Source organism: Schistocerca serialis, chromosome 6, assembly GCF_023864345.2.
Source record: "Schistocerca serialis cubense isolate TAMUIC-IGC-003099 chromosome 6, iqSchSeri2.2, whole genome shotgun sequence".
Classification (NCBI taxonomy): domain Eukaryota; kingdom Metazoa; phylum Arthropoda; class Insecta; order Orthoptera; family Acrididae; genus Schistocerca; species Schistocerca serialis.
Window position 1 is genome coordinate 107756057 of NC_064643.1, and position 21172 is coordinate 107777228.

Consider the following 21172-nt stretch of genomic DNA (forward strand, 5'->3'; position numbering starts at 1 on the left):
GTATCAAGGTCGTTATTACGGCCAGAGGTGGTTGTTCTGGGTACTGATTTCTCAGGATCTATGCACCGACATTGCGTGAAAATGTAATCACATGTCAGTTCTAGTGTAATATATTAGTCCAATGAATACCTGTTTATCATCTGCATTTCTTCTTGGTGTAGCAATTTTAATGGCCAGTAGTGTATTACATGGTGACCTTACGAGACACTAAACAAAACTCATTTCTTTGTCACAGAACTTTCATTTAACTTAGATTATTTTGCCTTTGTAAACGGACACTTACTAAGGGGAGCAATCATAGGAAAACGTGACATGTTAATACAACATTAATAGCAGTTTATTGATCACACAGATGAGTTACAAAAATGTTTCAGTTAGGCAGGCGTGCGACCGCTAGTCTTGACGCAAGACGGGACGTCGCAGCACGGCGCTCTGACACACACCACCTGCTCTGGCACGCAGCGCTCTCCTTTGGCGCAGGGCGACGACCTGCATGGATCCGGACACTGCAACAGAGACGAAGGATATTTTGAGAGTGGAGCTTCGGACGTGACCAATTTAGGAGCAATTTCAATTTCCAGAATTCTGTGTTAATAACCGAATAAGGCCTGAATTGCAATTAATCTTTGTGGTATAAGCAACCATGGTCATTGATTTGTCACTTTACATCGAATTTCCAAGATGCAGCCATTCACTATTGAGTGTAAATTGTAATATCCCTGAAGGGATAGCGACAAAACGTCTAATAAACTACTAATCATGCTAGTAAACGATCGCAGTTTGTGGCTAATATTGCCTCCTTCTGAATGTATTTATCGACAATGAAAGTCATGAAGATCATGTGGTACCCTTACATTCTGACCGCATGAACTGTATTTGTGGTGTCACCGCCAGACACCACACTTGCTAGGTGGTAGCTTAAATCGGCCGCGGTCCATTTAGTACATGTCGGACCCGCGTGTCGCCACTGTGTGATCGCAGACCGAACGCCACCACAAGGCAGGTCTCGAGATACGGAATAGCACTCGCCCCAGTTGTACGACGACTTTGCTAGCGACAACAATGACGAAGCCTTTCTCTCATTTGCCGAGAGACAGTTAGAATAGCCTTCAGCTAAGTCCATGGCTACGACCTAGCAAGGCGCCATTAACCGTATCTGAAGAGAGTCTTATTTGTATTATCAACAGCGATGTACCACAACATGGAATAAAGTTAAGTATTTGAGGAGCTGCATACTTTTCTTATTAGAATTCACTACTTATCCTGTTCCAGACTTGACGCCAGTCGGCGTGTGTGTACGCGTGCCTTTCGGCTCCCTTCTCAGTGTGGCGTAGCTAGCTTGTTACGCCACAACAGTATTGTTGTGCTTTTTCAGTCAAGTTGTCTTTCTTCCCGTAATCGCAGCTTTGCTTCTAAGATGCTGAGGTACGCGAGCGAAGAGTCGTACGTGGCGAAGGCTTTTCGATTTATTGCACAATTCCAAGCTGTCGCAATATTTCCGACACTTCTGGGGTCTTCCCTCTTGTTCAGTCACCTGCATCTCGCAAAGGAGCAAAAATGTTCCTCAAAACTACACACTCAGAATAGTTTGTGCCGACCTTTTGGTACTCAGATTCTCAGTTCCAAATAACGCAAACGAAAGTACACTGACGGAAATGGAAAGATGTTACATCACGAAAACCTTGACCGAGGGCTACCAAAGTGATACTTATTTTCAGTATTTTCAGCACAGTAAAAGTCATTCCTACAGATGAAGAACCATGGGAGGACAAAAAGGCTATTGTGCGTATCTAGCGCGTGTGTAACACATGGCGAGGAAGTAATTAATAGTGCGGAAAGAGCATTCCAAATGACGAAAAACGTATATAACAAAAAAACTTTGTCCTGGAACACAAAACTAAGATGCTATCAAACAGTGAGAAGGCCTGAAAAACTGTGCAGAGCAGAAACACTTCGGTGAAGGAGATCTGGGGATCTTGAAAAACTGAAAAAGTTGAATGAAGAGGTACAAGGAAAATACTGGGGCCTAGAAGTAACAGTAATATTGAATATAAATTAAGATAAAACGGGAGTCGTATTTGAAAATGGGAAAGGTAATTCATGTAACGAGGAAAAGAAGGCTACAGTTTTGTGGACACATATAACGAATGAATAATAAGTTACTAAACAGTTACAAATCCAATTGCACATGGTTCATCCAAATTGACAAAGATATGAAAAACACAGAAAATAAACTGGACACGATAGACAACAGATTGACTTTTAGAGAAGTAACAAAAGAGGCAGGATTTCACGATTGAAAGACGTCTGAAAAAGGAAGAAAGTGGACACAGGAAGAAAAGGAAGAGAAAGGATTTCACGTAAGAAAGACGTCTGAAAAAGGAAGAAAGTGGACCCAGGAAGCAAAGGAACGAAAGATGAAGAAAGTCTGGCAGCAACGAAAAATAAGAACAAAGAAGCGAAACCAAAGTTGATTTAACGTACCCTCCAAAAGGGTTGTTAGAATAAATAAATAAATAGTGTGGAAACTTCAAAATTCTTAGATCTACATATTGTTGATGATTTAAATTGGACAAAGATCATTTTGAAATTTCTAAAACAGTTTAGTTCAGCTACATTTCCACGTAGAATCATTGCAAATCTTTGGGAAGAGACAAATCATTCAGCTGACGCATTCTGTATATTTTCATTTAATAACATCAAACAGAATAGTGTTCTGAAGTAAGTCGTCTTTCAGAAAGAAAATCTTCATTGCTCAAAAACACGCTGTAAGGATAATATGTCGTGCTCGCCACCTGTCATCTTGTGGAAATCTGTTGAAGGAGATGGGGGCCCTGACTATTGCTTCATAGTACATTTATTCACATAAGAAGTTTGTTGCAAATAATCCATAACAGTTCTAAAAGGAACATCGATGTATACAATTACAATACCAGAAGGAAAATTTGCATTCATTATTCCACATAAAGATCGTCTTTAGCACACACAAAAAAAAACTGTTCAAATGACTCTGAGTACTATGGGACTTAACATCTGAGGTCATTAGTCCCCTAGAACTTAGAACTACTTAAACATAGAAGTTGCAGCATTAGGAAATTGCAGCGAAATTCAGGAAGATCTGCAGCGGATAGCCACTTGGTGCAGGGAGTGGCAACTGACCCTTAACATAGAAAAATGTAATGTATTGCGAATACATAGAAAGAAGGATCCTTTATTGTATGATTATAAGATAGCGGAAGAAACACTGGTAGCAGTTACTTCTGTAAAATATCTGGGAGTATGCGTGCGGAACGATTTGAAGTGGAATGATCATATAAAATTAATTGTTAGTAAGGCAGGTTGAGATTCATTGGGAGAGTCTTTAGAAAATGTAGTCCATCAACAAAGGAGGTGGCTTGCAAAACACTCGTTCGACCTGTACTTGAGTATTGCTCATCAGTGTGGGATCCGTACCAGGTCGGGTTGACGGAGGAGATGGAGAAGATCCAAAGAAGAGCGGCGCGTTACGTCACAGGGTTATTTGGTAAGCGTGATAGCGTTACGGAGATGTTTAGCATACTCAAGAGAGGCGCTCTGCATCGCTGTGTAGCTTGCTGTCCAGGTTTCGAGAGGGTGCTTTTCTGGATGAGATATCGAATATATTGCTTCCACCTACTTATAGCTCCCGAGGAGTTCACGAATGTAAAATTAGAGAGATTCGAGCGCGCACGGAGGCTTTCCGGCAGTCGTTCTTCCCACGAACCATACGCAACTGGAACAGGAAAGGGAGGTAATGACACTGGCACGTAAAGTGCCCTCCGCCACACACCGTTGGGTGGCTTGCGGAGTATAAATGTAGATGTAGATGTAGAAACGTAACTAAACTAACGACATCACACACATCCATGCCCGAGGCAGGATTCGAACCTGCTACCGTAGCAGTCGCACGGTTCCGGACTGAAGCGCCTAGAACCGCTCGGCCACCGCGGCCGGTTATCACAAAAAGAGATGCATGAAGCTGCAACTAAAATTTTTAATGACTTACCTAGTTATATGAGATGTCTAACAGTCAGTACCAAAGTATAATTTGAAGACAATCTGAAAATTTTATCCTTGACAATTCCTTCTATTCCGTAGAAGAATTTATATTATCGTAATGTTTGAAAGGTGATGGGTAGGAATTACTAACTCACATCGCTATACTAAAAAAAAAAAAAAAAAAAAAAAACCTTATAAATGTCAGCACGTTATCATATTTACAAATTAATTTGCGACGCGAATGCAAAATGACATCATTACGATTTACCGTGCAAATTAATCCATGGAACATGAAACTAACCAGCTAACTAAACATTTTCGGGTGGTGATCACAGTACAACATGCCCGGATGTTCTGCAAGTGGAGCCCAGTGTCCATTATTCAGACGCACGCAACCAGCGGTTGTAAGTGAGTCGCTGTTACCAAGTGTAAACGCCCGCATCTCGTGGTCGTGCGGTAGCGTTCTCGCTTCCCACGCCCGGGTTCCCGGGTTCGATTGCCGGCGGGGTCAGGGATTTTCTCTGCCTCGTGATGGCTGGGTGTTGTGTGCTGTTCTTAGGTTAGTTAGCTTTAAGTAGTTCTAAGTTCTAGGGGACTGATGACCATAGATGTTAAGTCCCATAGTGCTCAGAGTCATTTGAACCATTTGATTTGAACCAAGTGTAAACAAGTCAACTCATACATTCCGTATTTCCACTTCTCTACAGTATTCACACCAATAGGTTGAGCAGTGGGACATTCGAAAGAAAGTGGGCGAAAACCCCAGTTGATAGTGGTCAATTGAAAGCGAGTGGGATCGCTACATGTTATGCTGACCCCACCAGCGGTGATTACGGAAAAGATACCCCTAAAAACCAAAGTGTCATGCCAGGCTGCAGACGGCCCATAACTTACAAATCAACAGCCCAGCATGAATTACCATTACGCCAGACGTAGGTCCAACCACAACAGCTCCAAGAGCCCGTTCTATAGAGGAAAGCGCCAGAGACTTCCTCTGGACTCAGAGAGACAGTGTATGTGAGGAGGGAGGAGATCAATGTTTAACATCCTGTTGACACCGAGGAGATTAGAGACGGAGCACAAGCTCTGATTATGGGAGAGCATAGAAGGAAGTCGGGCGTGTCCTTTCAAAGGAACCTTCCCGGGTTTTGTCTTAAGTGATTTAGGGAAATCACTGAAAACTTAAATCTGGATGGCTGGACGCCGGTTTGAACCGTCATCCTCCCGAATGCGACTCCAGTGTGCCAACCACTGAGCTCCCTCGCTCTGTACAGTTTATGTGAGTGTCGGCACCCTAGTACTGGTAACAATGCTGGCATGTCAGCTACAGTCAGTTGTTCTTCGCAGCTCGGACTTACCGTAAATGATCAGAATGGCGGCATGTTTATACATGTAGACAGTCATCGGAGCAATTCCACTCAAACTGTGTCGGCAACTGTTATACCCAAAGCACTAGACTAGTAAAACAGAGGATTTCAACGATCCTAGCTAAAAGCAATCGTTACGGTCACTATAATAAGGGTCCGTGTACAGGGTGGTCCATTGATAGTGACCGGGCCAAATGTCTCACGAAATAAGCTTCAAACGAAAAAATGGTTCAAATGGCTCTGAGCACTATGGGACTTAACATACCAAACGAAAAAAACTACAAAGAACGAAACTCGTCTAGCTTGAAGGAGGAAACCAGACGGCTCCATAGATGGCCCGGTACATGGCGCTGCCATAGGTCAAACGGATATCAACTGCATTCTTTTAAATAGGAACCCCCATTTTATTACATATTCGTGTAGTACGTAAAGAAATATGAATGTTTTAGTTGAACCACTTTTTTTGCTTTGTCATAGATGGCGCTGTAATAGTCGCAAACGTATAAGTACGTGGCATCACGCAACATTCCTCCAGTGGGGACGGTATTTGCTTCGTGATACATTACCCGTATTAAAATGGACCGTTTACCAATTGCGGAAAAGGTCGATATCGTGTTGATGTATGGCTACTGTGATCAAAATGCCCAACGGGCGTGTGCTGTGTATGCTGCTCGGTATCCTGGACGACATCATCCAAGTGTCCGGACCGTTCGCCAGATAGTTACGTTATTTAAGGAAACAGGATCTGTTCAGCCACGTGTGAAACGTCAGCCACGACCTGCAACAAATGATGACGCCCAAGTTGGTGTTTTAGCTGCTGTCGCGGCTAAACCGCACATCAATAGCAGACAAATTGCGCGAGAATCGGGAATCTCAAAAACGTCGGTGTTGAGAATGCTACATCAACATCGATTGCACCCGTACCATATGTCTATGCAGCAGGAATTGCATGGCGACATCTTTGAACGTCGTGTACAGTTCTGCCACTGGGCACAATAGAAAATGCGGGACGATGACAGATTTTTTGCACGCGTTCTATTTAGCGACGAAGCGTCATTCACCAACAGCGGTAACGTAAACCGGCATAATGTGCACTATTCGGCAACGGAATATCCACGATGGCTGCGACAAGTGGAACATCAGCGACCTTGGCGGGTTAATGTATGGTGCGGCATTGTGGGAGGAAGGATGATTCGCCCCCGTTTTATCGATGGCAATCTAAATGGTGCAATGTATGCTGATTTCCTACGTAATGTTCTACCGATGTTACTACAAGATGTTTCATTGCATGAAAGAATTGCGATATATTTCCAATATGATGGATGTCCGGCACATAGATCGCATGCGGTTGAAGCGGTATTGAATGGCATATTTCATGAGAGGTGGATTGTTCGTCGAAGCACCATACTATGGCCCGCAAGTTCGCCGGATCTGACGTCCCCCGATTTATTTCTGTTGGGAAAGTTGAAGGATATTTGCCATCGTGATCCACCGACAACGCCTGACAACATTTGTCAGCGCATTGTTAATGCATGTGCGAACATTACGGAAGGCGAACTACTCGCCGTTGAGAGGAATGTCGTTACACGTATTGCCAAATGCATTGAGGTTGACAGACATCATTTTGAGCATTTATTGCATTAATGTGCTATTTACAGGTAACCACGCTGTAACAGCATGCGTTCTCAGAAATGATAAGTTCACAAAGGTACATGTATCACATTGGAACAACCGAAATAAAATGTTCAAACGTACCTACGTTCTGTATTTCAACTTAAAAAACCTACCTGTTGTCAACTGCTCGTGTAAAATTGTGAGCCAGATGTTTGTGTCTATTACACAGCGTCATCGATCACAAAGCGAAAAAAGTGGTCGAACTAAAACATTCATATTTCTTTACGTGCTACACGAAAATGTAATAAAAAATGGGGGTTCCTATTTAAAAAAAAAGCAGTTGATATCCGTTTGATGTATGGCAGCGCCATCTAGCTGGCCAACCATAGCGCCATCTGGTTTCCTTCTTCAAGCTAGACAAGTTTCGTTGTTTGTAGTTTTATCGTTTGACGCTTATTTCGTGACATATTTAGCCCGGTCACGATCAATGGACCACCCTGTATAATATACCTTGAGAGTAATCGCAAAATGTGGGAACATTCCGTCCTATGGCTGTAGGTATACTCTCGTTTAAAGCAAGTAACGATGTAATAATCAAACTGTTGATATCAAAGAGAAATAAGGTAAGAGTTGAACTCATATCTAGCAATCTAGTTCACTTATGTCATTATCACTGAAAGAGAATGTTCTGTATCGACACACATGATAGATAGGGAATTACCCACAATATCGATACGGATTTAAATGATGACGACATAGTAATTAATATTTATAAGCATCAGTTCATTGCTCAATTGGTACATCTCGAGTTTAATTCATAAACGATTTAAATTCGTCGCAGTCTGAGTTCTGCCCTTGTCAGTTAACAGATATTCAGCGCTTGTAATAATTTACTGCAATAACTGCCGAGATTAATCCATCTACTTTCATACTGATTATTTCTCTTTCCTGTTGGGAGCTTTCTATGTGGTATTTTCTGTAGTTTCGTTGGGTCCATGAAGAGTCAGGGTAGCATAGAGAGCCAGGGCAGTGACTCGCTGACTGGTTCGACACCCTGGCAGTTTTGATTCGGTTTTCAAAGGAGAAAGCGACGGGGCTGAAGTGAAGTGTCCATTAGCACCAGGTACAATGCAACAACTGAAGATCTGTTTGTTCCGGGCTCCTGGGAGCCGCACTCTGGCAGTTTTTTTTTTTCATAATGTGCCCTGTGCAATATGGGGTGCAGGTTTCCATTCAAAGAACTTATGTAACGTGCTGTGACGAGCATCTGCACTAATGCAGGATCTTGGTTTTTACCAGCAGTGCCTTCTGGTCTAAAAACACTTTAAAAGTACTGTTTTTCACCAAAGAGTCGCCCTCCTGGAATGCTATGTTGGTGGAAGCTCACCATACACACTGATCTCTGTATTTCGTGAGAAGTAACATAACTTCCTTGTGTTCAATAATTCTTTTTTATGTTTGTAAAGCATTGGACCTACTTTCTGGGACTCCTATACCCGGGTGAACACCCAATTGTTCTAAAAGTTTTAAGAGGTTTCCTCATTGGTTAAAGAATTGTGGAGAAGAGAAAGTCAGGAGCCATTTTTCAAGAAATTCAGTCGTGGAGGCTAGCGTATTGGCTGAAGTGAGAAAAACATAACTCAATAGTTGAGGTGCAACACAGAATTGTTTAAGAACTGCGTACATTGGAATTAGTCAGTTGGTTAATATTGAGCAACATTTTCTTGCTGGGGAGCTAGTTATTTGGCTAACAACAATATCATTGGCCACCATTTTGCAGAGCCTTTCTCACTGAGACACAGGATTTGTCGGGAGTAGTAGAGAGAAGAATGTTTCAGAAGAGAGTACTTGGTCGACGGGTTCTGAAGGTAACGCTTTTGGCTGCAGATTCTGAAGAGAGCGCCTTGTCTGTCGAGTCTGAAGAGAACAGGTGTTGCCACAATTGACAGCTGATGTAAAGCAGACGGCACCAGACCTCTGCACTCACAACTCTCCACATTACTGAATGCAGAATATGGTGAGAAATTGTAGCGTTGGTCAACAGGGTGTGAGACTTACTGAATGTCTTTAGATGCATTGTTAGGATAAAGCAGAGTCCGCGAATCTCTTGTTCCCAAGCAACTGAAGATTCACTCACGTCTCTATTGTTAGTGTTACGTGCATGATGTAGTTTTTCATTCTTTTGACACAGTCAGGCTATCACCTTGCGTGCATAGTGGATTTGTATTTCTATAACTCATTTGTAAGATCCCAGTTTTGTCCCATTTTCCTAACAATCTAGTCTCTGCCAGTTCATTTCAGTGCTAGATTATGACTATTCCATGTTAACAGTTGTCAGTTTTCGTGTTCTCTGCATTTTTTTAAGATCGAATAGCTCCTATGATTATTTCTTGTTCGCGAGTACTTTAGTGTGGGACATTATAATAAATAGGGGTTAATGTGTATCAGTGTTCCAGTTGATAGATGACCCCCTATTTATCATGTCTGATGTTTGCTAGGACCAATTGTTATCTGTTAGTTACCTATTGCGCTACAGACCTGCTGAAGTATATGAGCCTACGGGATGCGATCTATCAGGCAATCCAACTAATGCGATCATTCTGGCATCCACCGGGGTATGTTAAAAGTTCAGTTGACCCCTCACAATATACCATCACCTATATGGTTAAAATTAAAAGCATACTCCTAAAAACAAGAGGTCAGTGGTGAATCCATCTATCGAATTACTGTAGGACTTCAGGTGACATTCAGGTCTCGACGACATCCATACAACGTCTCATTTTACTTGAGGTGCGGGGTTCTACACCATAGTTAGTTTTATAACTGCCTCCGGTTTTATCACGTATGGACGCAGGATCGGAGTAAACCATGCTGCGCCAGGTGTGTTAGTCAACATGATCACACACAGTGTAGATCAACATGTCCTCCTAGATGCCTGTACTGCTCTGTTAATCACCATTATACCGACTGGAACTTTATATTATGTCCTAATTTACCGTCAGATACAAGGGCGCCGCCGTTTTTGGAGTTCTAAATTCACAAACCTATATGCAATTGTATTCATATACGAGGAATGGAAAATTCCCGCCAACCGACGTGAATATGTCGTGAGATCTGAATAAATGTACTATTTAATTTATGAATCATGAGTTACACTTTAACTCAAGACGTAAGAAAAAAAATCAGATTTTCTTTGCTCTAAAGGTTCACTAAAATTCAAGTCTCGCAAATAACAACCTTACAGTAAATGATAATTAATTGAAACCCTCAGCCGCCGACAGGTGCTGGTGATATACACGATGGGGACAGCTGAAAATGTGTGCCCCGACCGGGACTCAAACCCGGGACCTTCTGCTTACATGGCAGACGCTCTGTCCATCTGAACCACCGAGGACACAGATGAATAGCGAGACTGCAGGGCCTTATCCCTTGCACGCTTCCCGTGAGACCCACATTCCCAACTGTCCACAATCTACATACGTAATGTTCCTACTAGACATTATCATTTATTCTAGAGAAGCTTCACGGTCATCAATGGTATCTGTTCTTTCGAGAACAATTACTATCTTCATATAAACCTCGCAATGCTTTTCAAAACATTACAGCAATCATTCATTGGCAGAGGGAATAAGCTATTAAAATATTATTTTCTGTATTACAACTTACATGAGATATTTACTACTGATTCCTAATTAAATATGTTTCATAATAAAATGTGACCTATCTGACGATGAAACACATAAAAAAATACAGGGTTATTACAAATGATTGAAGCGATTTCACAGCTCTACAATAACTTTATTATTTGAGATATTTTCACAATGCTTTGCACACACATACAAAAACTCAAAAAGTTTTTTTAGGCATTCACAAATGTTCGATATGTGCCCCTTTAGTGTTTCGGCAGACATCAAGCCGATAATCAAGTTCCTCCCACACTCGGCGCAGCATGTCCCCATCAATGAGTTCGAAAGCATTGTTGATGCAAGCTCCCAGTTCTGGCACGTTTCTTGGTAGAGGAGGTTTAAACACTGAATCTTTCACTTCACTATGCGTGAAACTTGCCCGCACGCGTTCAACCGTTTCTTCGCTCCTGCAGGCCGACCCGTTGATTTCCCCTTACAGAGGCATCCAGAAGCTTTAAACTGCGCATATCATCGCCGAATGGAGTTAGCAGTTGGTGGATCTTTGTTGAACTTCGTCCTGAAGTGTCATTGCACTGTTATGACTGACTGATGTGAGTGCATTTCAAGCACGACATACGCTTTCTCGGCTCCTGTCGCCATTTTATCTCACTGCGCTCTCGAGCACTCTGGCGGCAGAAACCTGAAGTGCGGCTTCAGCCAAACAAAACTTTATGAGTTTTTCTACGTATCTGTAGTGTGTCGTGACCATATGTCAATGAATGGAGCTACAGTGAATTTATGAAATCGCTTCAATCATTTGTAATAGCCCTGTACTTTAACATTATTTAAAGGACTCACAGCGCGCAAATCGTTGCAACATAAATATTGTACTATGTTTTCGTTTCCCTTTACGAATAAATTAAGGAAAGAATGGCAACTTACACACAACCATACCATGTGCGATTATTCCAATAGTATCTGTTCAGCACACAAGACAGGTTATTCAGCTCGCATGAAACGCGGCACACCGTGGCTGGCTCTCATCTAGTCGGTCAGAACTACCCACGAATGCGTGTCTGCGTTACTACTGCAACATCCCATTGCCCACGTCAGTGCTTCATAAGTCCAGTTCGGATAATTGTGGCCAGTCAACTTCCCTACTACCACAGTCATGTATACTTCACTTCGTCAGCTGCTCAATGTGCTTACTCCGCAGAACCTCACCTCGGGGATCAGTTACCTGTCATCTCGTCATAAACGAAAGACAAGGTCTCACTTAGCTAATAAGGAACCTTTGTACATCCATAAAACAAAAACTTCTGCAAACTCCTTCTCTGTTGCTGCTGTCTGGCTCTGGATAAAGCTACCCTACAGACAGTTGTGTGCCTTGTTGTTTTTATGAAGCAGGTGAAGCACTTATTTCTGTTGGCCTCATACGCTCCCTCAACGGTTAATGTACATGACCGGTTTCCCTTTTGTCAAACATTAAGGCAAATACTCCCATATTCTTCCAGTTTGTTTGTTACTCTTTCCAGTTCTCCACTAGTCACGCTACTTTCTTTTCCCCTGCCTACATGATTCGTTCTTTACCATGTTCTCTTTCTGTCCTTCTTCTACAGTTTCTCTCTCGTCCATTCCTGCTAGTCTTCATAGTTTCAATCTACTTGCGTGTAAGTTGTCTTAATTGTCGTACTTGCAGTAAACAGATATCAACTGTTTTTTTTCTGCACTATCCATATCATACTAGTTTCCAAATGTTGAATTCTATGTTCGATGTTAGTTATAACATGCTTGTCACAAAAAAATGTAACGGACAACGACTGGTTGGATGTACGAGACAGCCTAATGGCCCCCAGTATTTCAATGTTAAAAGAAATAATTATACTGTTCAGAAGGAAAACAATTTAGGCATGAAACAAAGTTTCTTTCTCACCTCTTTATCATCAGCTCTAGCAACAGTTGACAACGCCAGCAGTACAAAGCACAGCTTCAGTAAGATACTCATAATTTCTGGAGAAGCGTCCCTGGAACAAAGATTTTGTCTGAGTTATTTTACACTTTAATGTATTGAAATAAACATACAGGTATTTAGTTTTTTTATCGATCATTAGCAACTGTAGTTCTTACACAAAAGAAATCTTATTTCTTTACCGGTTTCAGACACCCAATTCCTTTCTTCAGATGATTCTAAGCGTCGCATTATTTGCGAGTGTCAAAATAAGATGTATGGAGCATACTGCTGTGAATGAATGTTGATAGAAATGTAAACTGAAATAAATACAAAACATTTGTGTTTGTTTCTTTGTTACATCAGCGACGAAGCAAGTACGTGGGAGAGGACGGCAGTTTTCACTGCTGCACAGGTTGTTCGCATGGCCGAATGTAATCTGCCCGGAGTCGACGGCCGTGCAGCCTGCAGCTACATTTAACTGCTGTGTCAACTGTTACGCCAGTATAACAAATAAAATAAAATACTGTATATGTCAAAATATGTTCACTTCTGACCTATCCATGATTGCTTTTGTACATTCTCAGAAACTTAACATTAATTATATGGCTGTAGCATGTAAATTGCTCTGTGCAATAAATATGTTTGATATATTGAAGATAACATAAATACGTTGCTCGAATGATTTGTTTGATATTACCCTAACCAAGATGTTTTTGAAAATTATCTAATCAGAAGATACTTTGAAGAACTGATAATACTGATATAAAACAAAATGGCCTTTACAACTCTAAAGTGATACTCTGTGGTTATCTGCGGTCCATAAACATTAAGTCTACTTGAATTTTACGCTGAATATTTCCCATATTCTTGAAGGATAGGAGCAGGACATTGTCTATCAGTGAAAAGTATAGTGATTAACAGTCCCAAAAATGTACATATTGAACACAAACTTTAAAATTTGAATTAACAGTTGATTCAAATTAATTATTTCGCTTGTCGAAGATCATTGCATACTGCGACATCAGTTTTAGGATGACATGGAAACGCAATTACCTGCGCCACTAATAATCGCCATTTTGGTTGAACTTTTTGATATTTACTATCGAAAAATAAAAGGGATGTTGTGGCCACAATTTAACCCCAAGAAAGCGATAAACTGCCTCCTGAGTCGAGACAAAATCTTCGGAAGTTAGTGACGTGGCATTCTAATGATTGTAGCAATTTCGGTAGTACAACGACGATTTCGATATCATGTTCGGGAGTGCATAGTCATTATACTGTTATCCCACACTAGGACGATCTTTCTGACCATCCAGACCTTACGCCTCTCTCTTTCCATATCCTCCTCGCCACTGTAAGTGCCAATATCTTCCTCCACAGTCCCTCAGGTCAGCTCCCCATCCATCATCCTCTCTGTCCATCTTCTTCTCTCACCTTTCTCTGTTCATCTTTTCATACTCCCATCTCTAAACATCCCCCTCTTCCTCCTCCTCATTTCCCTTCTCCTTCTCCTCCTCGCTGTCTCTGTCCATCTCTTCCTGCTCTGCTCTTTATGTCCATCTCCTTTTTCCCCTCTCTTTTTGTCCACCTCATCCTCCCACCTCCCTGTGTGTCCATCTACTCCTCCTCCCAGTCTCTGTCTCTCCATCTCCTCCTCCCACCTCTCTATCTGTCCACTTCATCTTCCCACATGGCTGTCTGTCCACCTCCTCCTCCTCCCTTTCACTTTCTGTCTCATCCTCCACCTGTCTCTGCCTGTCAAACTCCTCCTCTTTCTCCATTTCTCTGTCTTTGTCCCAGCTCTCTCTGTCCTACTCCTCCTTTCCCCTCTCATTGTCCATTTTCTTCAATGCCCTTTCTATCTGTCCACCTCCTCCTCACCCTCTCTCTCTGTCCAACTACTCCTGACAACTCTTTGTCTGTTCATCTTATCCTCCCCTATCCTTCTGACTACAGCAACCTCCCACCTCTATCTGTCCATGTCCTCCACCATACTCTCTCTGTTTCTCCATTTCCTTTTCCCCCTCTGTCTACATCCATCCACCCATCTCCTCCTCCTTCTTCCCCTCTCACTATCTGTTTCCTCCTTACCCCTCTTTCTGCTCAGCCATGCCAACCTCAACATGTAGCCCCAGCAACACTTTCTGGTACTACCTATACTGACACCTGTCGTGGCAGTGTGGGCTAGATGGAAGAATCTGAAAACCCTATTCACCTGTATCTCTTCTCGTATAGGAGCTAGGAGGTTTCAGCCTCACAATGTTGATTCCCAGAAAGTAAATAGTATGTGTACAATCGGCAGCAAAGAAACACCAGAAACAATAGTTCAGGTATACATGCTGACATCGCAAGCACATGATGAAGAGCTAGAGAAAGTACAAGAAGATATTGAAATGATAATTCAGAATGTAAAGGGAGTTGAAACTCTAATAAACATGGGAGATTGGAACGTAGTTTTAGGGAAGGAGTAGAAGAAAGGGTAGCAGAGAACATAGGAATGAGAGAGGAGGAACACAAATCCAGTTCTGTAACAAATTTCACCTAGTAATAGCGAATACTCTGTTCAAGAATCACAAGAGAAAGACGTATACTTGGAAAAGGGTGGGAGATACTGGAAGATTTCACTTAGATTATATCAAGGTCAGGCAGAGATTCCGAAATCACACATTGGATTGTAAGGTGTACCCAGGAGCAGATATTGTCTCAGATCACAATTTAGTGATAATAAACAATAGGCTGAAGTTTAAGAGACTAGTCATGAAGAATCAATGCGCAAAAGAAGTGGGAAATGGAAATACTAAGGAATCCAGAGATGCACCTAAGTTCTCTGAGGCTGTAGATACAGCGCTAACAAAAAGCCCAGTAGGCAATCCAGCTGACAAAGAATGGACATTTGTGTAAAGGGCAATCACAGAAGTCGGAAAAAAGAAATATTGGTACAAGGAAGGCAACTGCGAAGAAATCATGGGCAACAGAAGAAATACTTCAGAAGAGTGATGAAAGCAGGAGGTACAAAAAAGTTCAGGGAAATTCAGGAATACAGAAATACAAGTCACTTAGGTAAGAAACAAATAGGAAGTGCAGAGGAGACTGAGAATTCGATAAATGAAAAATGTGAAGAAATCGAAACAGCAATGATTGTTGGACCGACTGACTCATCATACTGAAAATTCGAAATAACCTTCGTTGAAATTAAAAGGAAGAGTGATAACGTTAGGAGTGCAATGGGATTTCTACTGTTAAATGCAGAGGGTTGAGCGGACAGGATGAAAGAGTAAACTGTAGACGTCTGTGAGGGAAAGGAATTGTCTGATGATGATGTGATAGAAGAAAAAGTGGGAGTCGACCGGGACGAGATAGGAGATACAGTATTACTCAGAATTTAAAAGAGCTCTGGGTGATTTAAGACAGAATAAGGCAGAAGGGATGGATAACTTTCCATCAGAACTTTAAATCATTGAGGGAAGTGGAAACCAAACGACTATTCATGCTGGTACGCAGAAAGTATGAGACAAACGACGTACCATCATACTTTCGGAAAAACATGATTCCAAAGATAGCAAGAGCCGACATTATCGTACAATTAGCTTAATAGCTCATGCATTCAAGTTTCTGACAAGAACAATATGCAGAAGAATGGAAAAGAAAATTGAGGATCTGTTAGATGACGAGCAGTTTGGCTTTCGGAAAGGCAAACACACCAGACAAGCAATTCTCACGTTCCAGTTGATAATGGAAGCTAGACTGAAGTAAAATGAAGACACATTCTTAGAATCTGTCGACATGGAAAAGCTTTCGTCAAAGTCAAATGGTCCAAGACGTTCGAAATTCTAAGGAAAATAAGGGTAAGCTAAGGGAAAGATGAATAATGTACAATATGTACAAGAATCAGGAGGGAAAAATATGAGTAGAAGACCAAGAATGAAGTGCTCAGATTAAAAAGGATGTGGTCTTTCGCCCCTACTGTTAATGCATTGAAGAAGCAATGACAGAAATAAAAGAAGGATTCAAGAGTGGGATTAAAATTCAAAGTGAAAAGATATCGCCGATAAGATTCGCTGATGACATCGCTACCTTAATTTAAAGAGGGGGAGAATTACCTGATGTGCTGAACGGAATGAACAGTCCAATGAGTACAGAATATGGGTTGAGAGTAAATCGAAGAAAGAGGAAAGTATGGAGAAGAAGCGAAAATGAAAACAGCGAGAAATTTGGCATCAGAATGGCGTTCTCGAAGTAGACGAGGCAGAAGAATTCTGGTACCTAGGCAGCAAAGTAAATCATCATGGACTGAGCCAGGAGGGCATACAAAACAGACTAACACTGGCATAAAGGGCATTCCTGACCAACAGAAGTCTGCTAGTGTAAAACATATGCCTGAACATAAGGAAGAAATTCCTCAGAAATTGCGTTTGGAGCGTAGCATTATATGGGAGTGAAACGTGGACTGTGGGAAAACTGGAACAGATAGAATCGAAGTATTTGGGATGGGGCGCTACAGAAGAATGTTGAAAATTAGGTGGATTGATCAGGCAAGAAAAGAAGAGGTTCTTCACAGAATTGGCGAGGAAAGGAAAATATGGAGAACACTGACAAGAGGAAGGGACAGGATGATAGTATCTGCTAAGACATCTGAAAATCTGTTCCATGGTACTGGAGGGAGCTGTAGAGGGTAAAAACTGTAGAGGAAGACAGAGATTTGAATATACCCAGAAAATAATTGAGGACATAGGTTGTAAATGCTACTCTGAGATGGAGACTTCCACACAATAGACGAATTTGTGGTTGGCTGCATCAAACCTGTCAGAAGACTGATGTTAAAAAAGTGCACCAAATTTGTTGCAACGGATCCAGTGGTTTATAAGGAGATGGTGGACATACACAGATACACTTCTACATCACTTATATATATATATATATACTAGTGTTTTACCTTCAGTTTTGTCCATGTTTGCGTTTGACATGCGTATTCAACACACCTGCTCCTCCCCTCTCTGTGTCTACCTCTTCCATTGTCTGTCCACCTCACCTTCCCATGTTTATCTATCTGTTCCTCCCCAGTTTCTCTGCATCTTCATCTCCCCCTCTCCCTCTCTTTGTCCATTTCCTCCACCCTCTCTCTCCTATAATTTCTTCCTCCCCACTGCCTATGACCATTTTCTCCTCCATCTCTCACTTTCCATCTCCACCTCCCTCTCTTCCTTTTTCACCTGTCCCTACCTCTCTAAACCTTGCACTTGCCTCAAGCATTTACATCTCTGCCTATTCCCTCCTTGCACTGGCTCTGTCCATCCCCACCATCTATCCATCTCAACTTCAGCCACTCCCACTACTCTTCCCATAACTTCTACTCCCTCTCATACTCCCACAACAAGCCTTCATGCAGGGTGGGCAGGACATAAGTGTCTTGAAGATCATTTATTTGACCATAATGCACAGGCCACCATGTAAAGTAGTTTGATTAAGCTGGCTCATATTATTGCAGTGCAAGATGCTTGTCATGCAGTGCAGCCTACATGCTGGGACCTGTAAAATCGTTTCTTGCCCCTGGCATGTAGGCTTCCCTGCAAAGTAGGTTGATTTGGCAGGCTGATACTGTTCCCACAGAATATGCCTGTCATGCAGAAAAGCCAATACATCAGAAGCTGGAAAAAACACACACTTCTACTCCTATTGGTGTTAGGAGGTCATAAACCCCACTGTGCTGGTACTTATGAGACCTGTTGTTTTTGTGCCAAATTCGGTTGAAATAGATTTAGGCGTTTGGGAGAAGATCTCAGACATATACATATAATGCACATACGGTCTGTGTGTGTGTGTGTGTGTGTGTGTGTGTGTGTGTGTTTTTCTTACAAATAGCTTCTTCCTCTCTTTCTCTCACTATTTCTAGCAGATTGTAAAGTTATTTTTTAGCAAATATTCTGAGAGGATGTTCAGAAGGAATATAAAATACACGGAATTGATATCTGTTGATAGCCATAACGACTATCTTGTATATCATATCTGATCATGTATTATACTTGGCTTTTCATACATTTGAACGTCACGAATTCATTAGCTTACACAAATTCGAAGTGTACCTTGCTGCGTGTTAAAGTACTTAATCTATGTTTCATGCGAAACATGCACCATTTACTTTCATTGTATCTTTCTCAGGGGCTACGTTGCAAATGCTTGCCATGCTTCCATTTATCTTTAGTTAGAAATTTTTAGCAGTCCAGGTATGGCGACGCTGAAGCTGTTCTTGGAGCCGTGCAACGGCAGAGGCGCGTTATTAGCTAATGTAGGCAATGGATGAGAACCACCTTTGTTCCTCCACAAATGGAGCCTATAGTGCACTTTGAGCCAGTGTATATTGGGGTTGACAGAGCATGTCTAATTCTATCCACAACTGTTTTGCCATCAGTGAACCAAGTCGTCGAAGCCAGTGAGGTCATTAATGGTTTAGTTCAATGTCTGTGGGCATATTTGAAGGCATGAACTGCGTTCGCCAACCTGTGTGAACACTACGGAATAGTTCCGAAAAGACTGCCATGTTTACGACACACCTATCAGAAGTTTAGGCTTGGTGCAAAAAGATCGACCCAGTAATTCGTGTTGCAGAAATTGCTCAATACACTCCTGTTTTCGCGTCATGCAGACGCCCTTGATATAACTGGTGAAGATTTCCAGAAGTCCAGTGCCAATTACTGCGCAAGTTCATGTATCTATACCTATGTAAATACTTCGCAAGGCACCATGTGGTGTATGGCGGAGAATACCTTGTGCCACTACTAGTCATTTCCCTTCCTGTTCCAGTTGCAGACAGAGTAAGGGAGAAAACACTGTCTATCTGGCTCCATATTATCCCTGATTTCTCTTGTCTTATCTTCGTGGTCTTCCCCCATGAACCATGGACCTTGCCGTTGGTGGGGAGGCTTGCGTGCCTCAGCGATACAGATGGCCGTACCGTAGGTGCAACCACAACGGAGGGGTATCTGTTGAGAGGCCAGACAAACATGTGGTTCCTGAAGCGGGGCAGCAGCCTTTTCAGTAGTTGCAGGGGCAACAGTCTGGATGATTGACTGATCTGGCCTTGTAACATTAACCAAAACGGCCTTGCTGTGCTGGTACTGCGAACGGCTGAAAGCAATGGGAAACTACAGCCGTAATTTTTCCCGAGGGCATGCAGCTTTACTGTATGGTTAAATGATGATGGCGTCCTCTTGGGTAAAATATTCCAGAGGTAAAATAGTCCCCCATTCGGATCTCCGGGCGAGGACTACTCAAGAGGACATCGTTATCAGGAGAAAGAAAACAGGCATTCTACAGATCGGAGCATGGAATGTCCGATCCCTTAATCGGGCAGGTAGGTTAGAAAATTTAAAAAGGGAAATGGATAGGTTAAAGTTAGATATAGTGGGAATTAGTGAAGTTCGGTGGCAAGAGGAACAAGACTTTTGGTCAGGTGATTACAGGGTTATAAATACAAAATCAAATAGGGGTAATGCAGGAGTAGGTTTAATAATGAATAAAAAAATAGGAGTGCAGGTTAGCTACTACAAACAGCATAGTGAACGCATTATTGTGGCCAAGATAGACACAAAGCCCATGCCTACTACAGTAGTACAAGTTTATATGCCAACTAGCTCTGCAGATGATGAAGAAATTGATGAAATGTATGACGAGATAAAAGAAATTATTCAGGTAGTGAAGGGAGACGAAAATTTAATAGTCATGGGTGACTGGAATTCGTCAGTAGGAAAAGGGAGAGAAGGAAACATAGTAGGTGAATATGGATTGGGGGGAAGAAATGAAAGAGGAAGCCGCCTTGTAGAATTTTGCACAGACCATAACTTAATCATAGCTAACACTTGGTTCAAGATCATAAAAGAAGGCTGTATACCTGGAAGAATCCTGGAGATAATAAAAGGTATCAGATAGATTATATAATGGTAAGACAGAGATATAGGAACCAGGTTTTAAATTGTAAGACATTTCCAGGGGCAGATGTGGATTCTGATCACAATCTATTGGTTATGAACTGCAGATTGAAACTGAAGAAACTGCAAAAAGGTGGTAATTTAAGGAGATGGGACCTGGATAAACTGAAAGAACCAGAGGTTGTAGGGAGTTTCAGGGAGAGCATAAGGGAACAGGAATGGGGGAAAGAAATACAGTAGAAGAAGAATGGGTAGCTCTGAGGGATGAAGTAGTGAAGGCAGCAGGGGATCAAGTAGGTAAAAAGACGAGGGCTAATAGAAATCCTTGGGTAACAGAAGAAATATTGAATTTAATTGATGAAAGGAGAAAATATAAAAATGCAGTAAATGAAGCAGGCAAAAAGGAATACAAACGTCTCAAAAATGAGATCGACAGGAAGTGCAAAATGGCTAAGCAGGGATGGCTAGAGGACAAATGTAAGGATGTAGAGGCTTGTCTCACTAGGGGTAAGATAGATACTGCCTACAGGAAAATTATAGAGACCTTTGGAGAGAAGAGAACCACTTGTATGAATATCAAGAGCTCAGATGGCAACCCAGTTCCAAGCAAAGAAGGGAAGGCAGAAAGGTGGAAGGAGTATATAGAGAGTTTATACAAGGGCGATGTACTTGAGG

General features: G+C 41.9%; 1 long non-coding RNA gene across 2 annotated transcripts in view; it reads right to left on the reverse strand.

Moving 5' to 3' along the window:
* Positions 1 to 315: 315 nt before the first annotated feature.
* LOC126483612 (uncharacterized) overlaps positions 316 to 21172 on the reverse strand; it is a 101751-nt gene continuing 80894 nt past the window's right edge. For both annotated transcript variants that reach the window (XR_007587745.1, XR_007587743.1), the window contains exons 2-3: positions 12558 to 12648; positions 316 to 506 (exon numbers count right to left, since the gene is read on the reverse strand). This is a non-coding gene — a long non-coding RNA (uncharacterized LOC126483612). The remainder of the gene's footprint in view (positions 507 to 12557; positions 12649 to 21172) is intronic.